Here is a 14,339-nt window from a genome sequence, read left to right on the forward strand (position 1 = left end):
GTTAGAAGAAGGTAAGATCCTGGGCCTTAAAGGCGCAAATTTGCGAGATATTATTTCCTTATAGACTCTGCAATCTTTATAATTTGCTGGATGTTTTTTGCCGCAATTCGCGCATTTGACATTTTCATTAGTACGATCTTTCCATAAGCAAACATTAGAAAGGTGTTTAGTACATTATTACTACAGCGCATTTAATACATCGGGGATTATGATTGCAATAAGATTTTATATGCCCAAATAGTTGACATTTTGAGCATTGCACTACATCGTTTGTAGGTCTTTTAGGTTCTATCTTTACTTTAGTTCTATTTAGAAATTCAACTTTATAAATATCTGAGTTATTTGAACTCTGTTCAATTTCAAGTAAGAACAGATGAAGAGCGGCTTTTGTTATTCGATGCTTTATGTTGGATAAGTTGATAACTTTATGCCCGTAGGAGTTGATTTCTTCTGTTAAATCTTTTAAATTAGTACTGTGGTGGAGATTCCTTATAACAGTTTTAAATGTACGCTTAGATTTGTATTGGAAAGAATGAAATGAGGTTGCTTGATCCTTTAATAGTTTTAATATTTTATTATACATTTTTGGCTCAGATAATTGGACGCGTACCTGAACATTACCGACAATTTTTAATTGATAAACATCTTTAGCATGTTTATTCAGAAGGTTTGTAAGAGGGGTAATATCACCTACGCCATGGACAAATATTGGAGGTGGCTTGTGAGCTACTTGTTTAGGTGGTGGATCTATTGGGACATTATTTAATACGTCAAAATAATTATTTAACGGAGTTGGATTAAGCCAATACTGATCTGACTCGTTGTTACAAACGACTGACTTTATGGAAGATGTTATTGATGATGTATCATCCATGTGACGCTTTCTTCTATTTCGAACTTTTGTCCATTCAACATTCATCGATTTATTATTATTTTAAAATTCAGTTAAATTTATAGCATCATTTGAATGATGGTTTTTCAAGTTTGAATTTGATCTAGTTGTGGGTTTATCTTCTGTACTTACACCTGGTGCCATATCTATATTATTAATGTCACTGACAGCTTCAATGTTAGTACTGTTTGACAATACGTCCCCTCCGATGGGGATCATTTTTATAAAAACTTTGCCTGCGCTCAGAGGCGAGGTGCGCATAGTCCACACTAGTAGATAAAACTATTATTTACTGATATAACAATTAAAAGTATTAACGATAAAATATCTGAATAGATTTGGACATATGATTTTGAAAATGCAGAAAAAAAATTTTTTTTGAATGTATTTGATGATGTCTGCCATTTACATATTTTATTTCTCGTAGTATTAAAAGCTTATATTTACACGGCAGACGTGTACCTGGCGTACCAACATCAACAGAGTTAAAAACTCGGCTGCCATCCTGCCTGATTGTATGCACAAATCTCCATGTTTTATACCGGTATAAGCAATTTTTTCATAATGATAATAAAAATTAATAATTTTTAGTCTATATGTGTCATTTAATAATGTTGATGAGCGGAAAAAAGGATTTTTTACGCTGAATTCATAAATATTAAAGTATACAAACAATAACAACAATTATTGTAATCTTTATTCAATTTTATTATTTATTCTAGTCTAATTTCAAAATGTTGTATAAAAATAAAGTTATACAATAATATATATATATATATATATATATATATATATATATATATATATATGATGAAAGTTTTGTCGACGTTGATACATATTTGTAAATTATTTAGCAGCCCAACAGTCGAATTAAAAAAGATTAAATAACAAAATTATTTATTCCATTATACGTTTCGACACTTGATGTGTGTCATCATTCAGTAATCTAAAAAACATTTAACATAAATGCACAAGTGATGATAAATATAAATATATAAAAGGAGGAAATTATACATACCAAACCAGGAAAAACAAAAAACATTAATTAAGATGTGAAAATTGATATTAACACTAAATTTGTGTAAAATAATAAAAAACTATTATTAACAAACGAGACATAGGAGAAGCACATATTGCCCTCCAATATTTATGTTAACATCAGAAAGTGTTGTGTGTACTATTCAAGGCTAAACATACAACTCAGCGCAGTGTAAGCCACGCGCGCGTATCGGAGTGGGAGGAGTAGCAAGAACGAAAGGGGAAGGAAAAACAGAGAAGAAATATAACGAATGAAAGATTCTAAAACTGTATTGAATTACTTTTCATGAAATTAATAATTACTTTGTAACTATCATGTAAGAGATGAGAGGAATTACGTTTGTTTACACAAGACGTATTAAGGGATATAAGTAAAGACTCAACTATCTTTCTAAGATCACTGTTCTTTTCAATGTAAAGGATTGAGGGATTTGTCATGTTAAAGGTGTGGTTCAGGTTTATCATATGTTCAGAAAGCATCGTTTTGAATTGATTTGGGTTTCTGGAATTATAAGTATGTTGATTAACCCTCTTGTAAATATATTGGGAAGTTTCACCAATGTAACAACTATTACAATCATTGCAGTCCAACCTGTAAACAGAATCAGTAATCCTATCAGCGGGAGTTTTTGATTTAAGAGGAGAAAAAAGGCAACGGAAAGTGTTATCAAAACTGAAAACTAAAAGAAAACCTTCAGCGGCAAATAACTTTTTTAAAAAATAAGAAAAACTACTTAAAAAGGGTAAACAAATAACACCTTTATATTTATCAAAAGAAGAAGAATTAGATTTAGAAAAAGAATTAGAATTGTTACGATAGGAAGAACTGTTTAAATTGTTTTGTAAAAACTCTAATCTATTTTTAATAACGTTATTTACTAAATATGAAGGATAAGAATTATTATTCAAAACAGCACGAACTAAAGATAGGTTTTTTCCCCAGAAAATCTTATCACTTAACAAAATGGCCCTATCTATTAAGGAAATAGCAACTGAAATTTGCTGTGATAAGATTTTCTGGGGAAAAAACCTATCTTTAGTTCGTGCTGTTTTGAATAATAATTCTTATCCTTCATATTTAGTAAATAACGTTATTAAAAATAGATTAGAGTTCTTACAAAACAATTTAAACAGTTCTTCCTATCTTAACAATTCTAAATCTTTTTCTAAATCTAATTCTTCTTCTTTTGATAAATATAAAGGTGTTATTTGTTTACCCTTTTTAAGTAGTTTTTCTTATTTTTTAAAAAAGTTATTTGCCGCTGAAGGTTTTCTTTTAGTTTTCAGTTTTGATAACACTTTCCGTTGCCTTTTTTCTCCTCTTAAATCAAAAACTCCCGCTGATAGGATTACTGATTCTGTTTACAGGTTGGACTGCAATGATTGTAATAGTTGTTACATTGGTGAAACTTCCCAACGCAACGGAAAGTGTTATCAAAACTGAAAACTAAAAGAAAACCTTCAGCGGCAAATAACTTTTTTAAAAAATAAGAAAAACTACTTAAAAAGGGTAAACAAATAACACCTTTATATTTATCAAAAGAAGAAGAATTAGATTTAGAAAAAGAATTAGAATTGTTAAGATAGGAAGAACTGTTTAAATTGTTTTGTAAAAACTCTAATCTATTTTTAATAACGTTATTTACTAAATATGAAGGATAAGAATTATTATTCAAAACAGCACGAACTAAAGATAGGTTTTTTCCCCAGAAAATCTTATCACTTAACAAAATGGCCCTATCTATTAAGGAAATAGCAACTGAAATTTGCTGTGATAAGATTTTCTGGGGAAAAAACCTATCTCTAGTTCGTGCTGTTTTGAATAATAATTCTTATCCTTCATATTTAGTAAATAACGTTATTAAAAATAGATTAGAGTTTTTACAAAACAATTTAAACAGTTCTTCCTATCTTAACAATTCTAATTCTTTTTCTAAATCTAATTCTTCTTCTTTTGATAAATATAAAGGTGTTATTTGTTTACCCTTTTTAAGTAGTTTTTCTTATTTTTTAAAAAAGTTATTTGCCGCTGAAGGTTTTCTTTTAGTTTTCAGTTTTGATAACACTTTCCGTTGCCTTTTTTCTCCTCTTAAATCAAAAACTCCCGCTGATAGGATTACTGATTCTGTTTACAGGTTGGACTGCAATGATTGTAATAGTTGTTACATTGGTGAAACTTCCCAACGCAACGGAAAGTGTTATCAAAACTGAAAACTAAAAGAAAAACTTCAGCGGCAAATAACTTTTTTAAAAAATAAGAAAAACTACTTAAAAAGGGTAAACAAATAACACCTTTATATTTATCAAAAGAAGAAGAATTAGATTTAGAAAAAGAATTAGAATTGTTAAGATAGGAAGAACTGTTTAAATTGTTTTGTAAAAACTCTAATCTATTTTTAATAACGTTATTTACTAAATATGAAGGATAAGAATTATTATTCAAAACAGCACGAACTAAAGATAGGTTTTTTCCCCAGAAAATCGAGTGTAGCAAACCCTTGTTGAAGGTCAATTCTTTTTATTTAAATTTTGTTAATTTATTTGAATTTTTAAGACTGTTAATTGTACAAGGTTGATAATGAAAAAGTTCAATCGTGTTGTTAAAGATTTTTGTTGTACTTCACATGAAGAACCTGACACAAACATTATCTATCACGTGTGTAAAATCGCTGAGCATATCGTTCCAAGATTGCTATTAGAACCTTCGATACTGCAAAATATCAGTATAACAATGCTCGGTAATATGACACAACTATAATCATTCAAATATTTGGATGCTAAATGGGATTGATAATAACCAGAGATATATAAACATTACTTCAATGTGAACTGGTTAGTTGTTCGCCAAAAGTTCAATTTGTTGTCATGCTTTTACTGGTTGTGACTTCAATCCAGCCTTCTTTAACAAACAAAAAAAAAGACCATACAATTCTCTGAAAAAAAAATCGATCATCATTACAAGATCTTTTTAATACTATTTAGCTTTTATATTATTATATTTTTTTTATTTCTTAAGTATGATCGAACAATCTCGTCTTTATCAAACATCTTCAATTGGATTTTCAAATAATTTTTATTTTACAATTGACTTATTATTTTATAGAATTTGATTCAGCGGATGATGAGGAATCGTCAAAAGAGAGATGGCTCCGAGATGATGATAAATAAAGAATATATATATATATATATATATATATATATATATATATATATATATATTAACAAAGTCTAATAATCGCGCATATATATATATATATATATATATATATATATATATATATATATATATATATATATATATTGTATAACTTTATTTTTGTACACCATTTTGAAATTAGACTAGAATAAATAAAAAATGAATAAAAATTACAATGATTGTTGTTATTGTTTGTATACTTTAATATTTATGAATTTAGCGTAAAAAACCTTTTTTTCGCTCATCAACATTATTAAATGTCACATATAGACTAAAAATTATTATTTTCTATTATCATTATGAAAAAATTGCTTATACCGGTATAAAACATGGAGTTTTGTGCATTCATCAAGCCGGATGGTAACCGAGTTTTTTAACTGTGCTGATGTTGGTACGCTAGGTACACGCCTGCTGTGATAAATATAAGTTTTTGATAATATGAGGAATAAAATATGTATATGGCAGACATCATCAAATACATTAAAAAAAAAATCTGCATTTTCAAAATCGTCTGCCACCATGTTAACCGATCGATAATCGTCTGCCATTGGTATTTTCCGATAGTAATAATATTATATTTTCAAATTTTCGAAACGGCAGCCGTCGTAAAATGGTTCGGAAATAGGCGAAAAAAAGGTACCTTTACCAGCTGCGCAGTAGCTGTGTCCGCCACTTTGGGATTAGTCAGTCCCCATCTCATGTAGGATAGGTATAGAGAAATCGATGCCCAAAATCTCAGGTGTCGTAAAATACATACTGTCATCTGCCCACGGGCTCTTAGTATAATGCGTGTTGCATTCTGACTAAGTAGGTAGGTATTTAAATTTTCTGTCCTATCACTCATCTAGAATAAAAATAGGAAATATTATTAATGTAGTAGACCATGCTATTCTCTTTTCTGACAAACAATTTTGGACCTCCAACTTTATTTTTAACTTCCCGTAGGGTAAGTTATTGTGATGGGCCGAAAATCGATATTGAAATTTTTTACATTTCTCGACGTTTTGAAGGTTTTTGAACATTTTGGCATACCTCAGAAAAAATGGATGTGTGTGTGTATGTATGTGTGGATACAATTTTTCGTCCACGTTTTCGGGCGCACGGAGCAACCGATTTGAATGGTTCAAAAAACATTCGATTCCTATTAATGGGAAGATGTGCTGATTAGTTTTTGGCAAAGGCAGGTCCAGCAGTTACAAAGATAAAGAACAAAGAGTGCAGAAAATAAAAATCGAGTTTTTGAGAGAACGGAGCATCCGATTTGAATGATCTAAAATACATACAATTAGTAATGATTGGAAGAAGTGGTTATTAGTTTTTGAAGAAGGCAGGCCTAGCCATTTCGGAGACACAGAGCTAAACGTGCAAAAAAGGCCAGTTTTTGAGAAAACTAAGCGTCTGATTTGATTGACTCAAAGAACTTTCTGCTGGTTTTAACAAAATAATTGATTTTGAAAAAAAAATTTTTTGTTCCAAAAAATTTTTTTTAATTTTTTTTTTAAATTTTTTTGTTTTGTTTGTATATCGAAAATAATTCAGATTTTAATCGTAATTCTGACAAAAGTTCTAATGTACTTTAAACAAATATGTTTAACTTTGCAATTCAGTTTGTATAATTCTTATAAATATTAGACAATGTTACAATATTTATAATAATCTATTTGAAAACGTTCAATATTTCTCAAACATTTTGTTACGGTACGGGAAGTTCCAGCAATTTGCCTTAAGGCACGATGCCATACACCCCGCTAGTTTGGATTTGATTTTCAAAAAAATATTTTCTTTATTAACTTCTCGTATGGTAAGTTATTGTAATCATCCAAAAATCGAAATAGAAATTTTTAGCATTTCTCGACGTTTTGAAGGTTTCTGAGCATTTTGGCATACTTCAGAAAAAAATGATATTTTTTTTGTATAGCGAAGGAAATGCCCTTATGCATTCCAGACTGGTATTTTGTCTGGGTATGTCGGACTCAATACCGTGCTGGTATAAAACCGACTAAAACCTCCGCTTTGCCCTTGCCTCTGGTCCCCACGAAAACCGCCGTTAGGCATTACTTCCTAGAGGTAGGATCTTGAATATTATAATTCTTAACTTGCTATAATAAATATTATAATTCTTAAACTTATACTCATCTTTCAAATGGGCGAGGTCCCATTTGGCCTTTCTCTTTCCATAGAACGCAGGTCAATTAGCACCTCTCTCGCAAATCTGTCTATAGCGTTAAAGTACCTTCACTTGTCAGCATCACTTCAACAACATTACCTGGGGTAATGCTTGGTCTCAATGTCCTTTCCACATAGTCCCGTAGAGCACCAAATCGCGGGCACACGAAGAACACATGCTCAGCATCTTCGATTTTGCCCAAGCAATATGGGCAATCCGGCGAGCTATCGTGCTTGAAGCGATGTAGGTAGGCTCGAAATAGCCTTGCCCAGATAGCATTTGGTAGTATAATAATTTACTTCTTCATGCTTGCGACTTAGCCAGACTTTGATGTTAGGAATGAGACGATGCGTCCGTCTGCCCTTCACTGCGACATCCCACAGTTGCTGCCATCGGTCAATGCTGTTCTGCCCTTCTTCTAATCTCAACTTTTGAGGACTAAGTTGTTGATGTCTTCTATAGTCCGTCTTTCCTCTGCAAAGACTAAGAGAGGCAGAGTTCCTGAAATGACGCACACTGCTTCCTCCGATATTGTGCGAAATGCGCAAGCAATTCTTAAAGCACTCAGACGATGTATAGGTCCTGCCATTTTCCTCGATTTTTTAGTTTTGAGAGCATCGGCCAATATGGAGATACCATATGTCAGCACCTAAGTAACCACTGACGATAGTAATATCTTTCTGGATTGTTTAGGGGCTCCAACATTAGGCGTCAGTCGAGCAAGTCTCGTCCTACCTATTGACGCTTTAGCACTAACGTGTTCCACCTGCTGATTGAAATTCGCACTCAGACGATGTATAGGTCCTGCCATTCTTTTCGATTTTTGAGTTTTGAGAGCATCAGCCCATTAGGAGATACCATATGCCAGCACCGAAGTAACCACTAACGATAGTAATATCTTTCTGGTTTGTTTAGGGCCTCCAACATTAGGCATTAGTCGAGCAAGTCTCGTACTACCTATTGACGCCTTAGCACTAACGTGTTCCACCTGCTGATTGAAATTCAATCGAGCATCAAGCATTACGGCACGGTTACAGATGTGAGGTTTTGACGTGATCTCTAGATCTTCAGTTTGATGGTCTCTATTGTTTTTCTACTCGTGAGAAGAACAGCTTCACTTTTTTGTTGTGCTAATTGGAGGTTAATTGTTCCCATCCAGCGATTAATTTTTCTAAATGTTATATCAAACAGACTTACGATCTCATCAATTTGTTTGGAGACAACTACTATGGCTACATCGTCTGCATATGCTACTACTTTTACACATGCTGGAATCTCAAGTCTCAAAAGGCCATCATTCATAATATCCCGCAGCGAAGAGCCTAGAACAGAGCTCCTCCTGTTATATTATATTCTTCTGTTCTAGCGCGTGAATCGTAAATTAGAACTCTGTCTGTAAAGTAGCTTGCGACTATATTGCATAGGTATACTGGCACGTTCTTGTCATGGTGAGCATTCATAATGCAATCCCAGTTTGTAGAAATGAAAGCATTTTTTATATCCAATGTAGCTACAAGACAATACTTCTTCGTACCCCCCTTCCATCTGGTTCCAGCAATTGCTTCCTTGATGGTATCAACTACCTAGTTTATAGCATCGATAGTTGATCGCTCTTTGCGAAAACCATACTGATTGTCTGCTAGGATTCAGTCAACTACTGCATTTATTTTTTGGTGAATTATTCTTTCAAGAAATTTACCCGCTGTATTCAACATGCATATCAGACGGTACGATGATGGTTCATCTGGTGGTATTTTTCCTTTGGGAAAAGCACTAATCTTTGCTGTTTCCATTTTCGTGGAAAACCCCATTTTTTTAGACATGTATTGTAAGCATTAAGATTCAATGTCGGAGATGTTATAATTGATGTTTTTGAGGCAATATAGTTTTACGAACTATATATTTATTTTGTAAATGATTAAAACACGATTTGTCTTTGATGAAGATTTAATTCGATCAGAAAATACTAGCATTTAAACTTTTTAGATCTAACAATATTTATTGACGTATATAACTAAAGATGATTATGTTTACTATGACCACTTTTGTTTGTTATTAATTATGTCTAGATGTCAGGGGACGCCATAGTACTACCCCCAAAATAAAAAATTGACGGCTATTTGTCAAAAGAAAAGTTAATTTGACGTCATATGTTAAACGTAACTTTTTTTTTTGGAGTCTTTTTAGTTGGTTTCGTTGCTGATGGTCTGTGATGTGAATTCGAATCTGATTCATAATTAGTATCTGAGTTTTAATCTTCCTACAGTGAAGTTCTTTTCAGTCCCATTTATGCGGAGTTTGTAGATCCGTTCAGCAACTTGCTCTAGAATTTCATAAGGCCCACTGTAAGGTAGTTCTAGAGGCTTCCGGACATGATCTGCCCTGAGGAATACATGTGTGAATGTGTCCATATATTTCAAAATAAACATTTTGCCTTTGTTGTGATGAGCAGTAGGTGTTGGTTTTAATGTGCACATGATTCGGCAATGATTATCTAAAAATACTTGTGGATTTGTTGAGTTATCAGATACATTGATGAAATCACCTGAAAGTCTTAATGTAGTTTCGTAGACCATCTCTGTTAGTGATGCTTTTATGTCTTCCTTAAATGAGTTTCGTAGACCAAGTAGCGCGTGAGGTAGTATCTTGATCCACGGTTCAGTGGAACACATCAGCGCAGCTTTCAATGTTCTATGCCATAGCTCCACGAGTCCTTTAGCCTAAGGGTGGTAAGCTATTGTCTTTTAGTGTCTTTTTCGTTCCAACTGCCTGAGCCAAGGACTTGAATAAAGCAGACTCAAATTGTTTACCTTGGTCAGAAGTTATTGTTGTTGGAGTCCCAAATCTTGAAATCCAGCACGTAAATAACGCTTGTGTGACTGTATCAGCTGTGATATCTCTGAGTGGTATGGCTTCTGGCCATCTTGTAAACCTGTCTATAATTGTTAAACAATATCAGAACCCATTAGTATTTGGTAAGTGAATGATATTAATATGGATGTGACAAAATCTTTTATCTGGAACAGGAATGTGCATAGGATTGAAGCAGTTGTGTTTGTGGACTTTCAATTTTTGACAGGAGAAGCATTGGCGAGTCTAAGTTGTAATATCCTTTCCAATTCCAGGCCATATATATATATATCGTTTGCGGACTTCTCTGGATGTTGTCCTGATGCTTGCATGAGACATACCATGTATTACATCAAATGCAGTTTTGCATTGGAAGATAAGGTTTAACCAAATTAGATTCGATATTACAATATATTGGAAAACCATCCAATGTCAACTTGTGGATTTTCATTGATGTTTCTTTATCAAGTAATATTTACAAATTTGGGTCCAAATTCTGCTCAATGCTTATCTCCTCAGCTGACAATTTCGTTGGCATTTCTATTGTATTTATTCTTGAAAGAGTGTCTTCTACAATGTTTTCATCACCTTTCACATATACAATTTCAGCGGAGAACTAAGAAATAAATTCTAATTGTCGTCTCTGTCTATCTGAAGCCTTTTCAAGTTATTTCTGAAATACATATGATTTCAAAATATCTTCCTTCCAGAAGATATTCAAAATGCTTCATTGCAGCAAATATTCCAAGTATCTCGCGATCATATGTTGAATACTTCTGTTCTGTTGTTGTTAGTTTTCTGGAGTAGAAACCGATGGGTTACCAGGCACAATTTTCTTTCTGCTCCATAGTAGCACCAATAGCTGTTGTAAAGGCATCCGTCACCAAGGAAATGTTAGCTGAAGCATCTGGATGTCGAAGTAGTGCTGCATTTGCAAGTGCTCTCTTAATGTCATCAAAAGCCTTAAGAGATTCTGGGTTCCAGACAATTGGAGTTTTGTCCTTCTTCACTGAACTTCGTAGATAATTATTTAAGGGTGATTGTATTCTTGCTGCCTTTGGTATTGACTTCCTGTAGTAATTCACCATTCCTAGAAACCTACGTAGTTCCAGAACTATGGTTCGTTGTGAAAAAAATAAAATTTTGTCCACTCAGTATGTTGATAGAGAATAGCCATTCGCACCAAGCTTGTATCCCAGAATATCTACTTCATCCTTGCCCATGACGCATTTCTCAATGTTGATGACAAGTGAGTATTCTTGAAGTCGGTCAAACACAATTTCAAGGTGACGATGATGTTCTTCCATAGTTTCAGACATGACCAGGATGTCATCCACGTATATGAACACAAAGTCAATATCTTGAAAAAATGTGATTTATGTATCGCTGGAAAGTCTGAGTGGCATTCTTCAATCCAAACGGCAAATTCCATTAGGAATTCCATCTAATCCCGGTGCCTTACTATTTCCAACCCAATGACAAGCTTCTATCAGTTTTTGCAGTGTTATAGGTGGAATATTATTCAGTTCTACATGTGTTACCTTGTAGTTTAAATTAGGTTCTCGTGGGAACAAAGTAGGTACTATTTTATTCAATAGTCTTGAGCAAGTTGGTGAAGGTGTTGTCTGGTTTTTGAAGCGGGACATTACAATTTTATAAGGCCTTTCCCATGGGGTTTCCTCGACTTCATCCAAAAGTTATTAGCAGCACCTAACTTTACTATATTTGATAGCTTTATTTAGTTGCCGACGTGCCTGTTTGTATTCCACTACCAGTTGTGCAGAATTTGTGAGACTATATCCTCGCTAAGAGATTCTTCTTTTCTTTCGGCACACTTTATGAAGAGAGCTGATTTCTTTAGTCCACCAGTGCACATATTGTTTTTGACTTATGCCATGTTTACAAGTCATACTGAAATCACAGGCTTTGGTCTCATTCATTCTCTCCATCAGCTCTCTAGTATGCTCATCTGCGTATTCTGAAATTATAAGTTTGCAATTTAAGGCAACTCTCACGGCGCTTTCATCAAAAGATTTTATTTTTTACCCAAAGGCCTTAGATATTTTTGCATGTCTTCTAATGATTCTGTTTGTTGATATTTCCCAGGTAATTGCATTGTGGTCACTAGCAGTGTAGATATCTAATATCTCCCAATCGCAATTTCCTCGGACAAGGCTATTGCTAACAAAAGTAAGGTCTATTATTGAGCTTGCACTGCCCTTGACAAAGGTTGGCTTATCACCACTATTTAGTAAAATAACATCAAGTGCGTTAAAGGCCTCTCACAGTGCTTTACCTCTTGCATTAGTCTTCCTACTTCCCCAGTCTGCCGCCCATGCGTTAAAGTCACCGGCTATCGCTACCGTGTCGTTTTGCATCCTCTACCAGACGATCTAAGAAATAAAAAAAAACTGGCAAAGAAAGACTAGGTGGAGCGTAACAGCTGTATAAATGTATGTTATCTAATAATGCTGCTACAAATCCAGCGTTGCTATTGTTACAAATTTGCCACTTGACCAAATAACAGCTTTAGTGGTACTGTCCGTGTCCCATGGCCAATCACTTAGTTGTTCGTAAAGTTCTGATAAGAGGGCAATACCAATTTGCATATCTTTTACCGTCGGCATAAGCAAGTAGTGTGCAACCTCATAATGATTCATGTTTAGCTGCATTATCTTCATGCTTTTGCGTTCATTATTTTCTCTATGGCCTTCCTATATACAGGACATTTGTGAGTGCCGGCATGATGTGCAACATTTTCAGAATATTCATTTTCAGCGCATAGTGCACATCTTGCTGCATTTATATAGTTGGCTAATTTGTGACCTTCTTGTCCACATCTAATGCATAGATTGGTCCGATTCACTTTGCTCTTGCACTGTGAACCATAATGTCCGAATAGCCAGCATTTAAAGCACCGGATTGATTTCTTGATGCTTTTAATTCAACAGTTGACCCGTCCAATTCGTATTTTGCTACTTGCTCTGAGCAGTACAATTGCCGCTGTTAGAGGTATTGTAGCAATCTGGATACCTCTGTATGCCTTACGAATCTTAATTGCTTCTGCAGGTGAGTTGCAGGCTCCTTTGGTTGCTTTTTGTAGTGCTGACTGTATATCAATTTTTGAGGTTTCATTATCAATATCCCTAATTTTTATAGTTTCTTGTTGCCCCTTATAGATAACTTTGGCCTCATCCTTTAACACACCTGCAATAATCTGTTGTAGTCCTTGGCTTATGTTCGCACTTTTCTTGGAAATGGTTATCAACAAGTCTCCATTTCTGGTTTTATTTATTTTGTCTACTGTCGTATTTACCTGATCATCAGGGACATCATGTTTCATACGACGTAAGATTTCGGAATAATTAACTTTCTCGGATGCCGGATTTCGGAGGCCGGATCAATAAGACATTTGGTTTTGGAAAAATACTATGATTTTTTATCATTTTATGGTTAGAATCCTGTTTTGACAGATGTACCCTTGCTTCCTTTTATATCTGTTTCTTTGGCTGAACTTTATTCCAGTCAGTTACCTCGATTTGTTCTTCGTTACATATTTCTATGATTGACTAATGACTGGGCAAACCATTTTCATCATTAACCTGACTAATTCTTATATTTTGAGGTTTCGCTTGTGCCCTGCAGTACACTTTCTTCTATAGGGGCTGTTTTACCACTTTGCACCTCATTTATCATTACTTCCGTATCTTCTTTGGTTCGACCTATTTCCTCTATCATTTGGTTGTCTAAATCAATAAATCTTTTAATTACAGCCGCTAAGTTGCCTGTTTTTTATTTTCACTTCTTTATTTATGTTTGACTTTGATTTGACAATCATGTGCAGGTCATTTATGAGTTTTTCAAGGCTTTTCAATGACTCATTACGTTGTAAAATGACTTATTCTGAAATTATTTTTGACAGTTCAGCCATTGGTTCTCTTTTACTATTTACGTCGTCGCATGAGCTTGCTAACGGGTTTTGGGCTACATCTGATAAACCTGGGCATAGCGCTGTGTTCAAAATATTTGATGCACTGATTGTATCAACAGCTGCATTGTTTGACACTATGTCTTTTCTAATGGGAAACATTTTAACAAAAATTTTATCTGCACCCAGAGGCGTGGTTCACTCAGCTCACTGACTTATAAGTAACTTGTTAAAACTGATAGAACTATTATAACTTTTTAGGATAAAA

At 33.9% G+C, this 14,339-nt stretch overlaps 1 protein-coding gene across 1 annotated transcript in view; it reads right to left on the reverse strand.

Annotated features, from left to right (window-relative positions):
- LOC113371423 (calbindin-32) overlaps positions 1 to 14,339 on the reverse strand; it is a 318,213-nt gene that overhangs the window by 188,891 nt on the left and 114,983 nt on the right. The gene's annotated exons all lie outside the window — the stretch shown is intronic.

This window comes from Ctenocephalides felis, unplaced genomic scaffold, assembly GCF_003426905.1.
Source record: "Ctenocephalides felis isolate EL2017-DRISC unplaced genomic scaffold, ASM342690v1 CF-g0.4_SCAFFOLD_01492, whole genome shotgun sequence".
Classification (NCBI taxonomy): domain Eukaryota; kingdom Metazoa; phylum Arthropoda; class Insecta; order Siphonaptera; family Pulicidae; genus Ctenocephalides; species Ctenocephalides felis.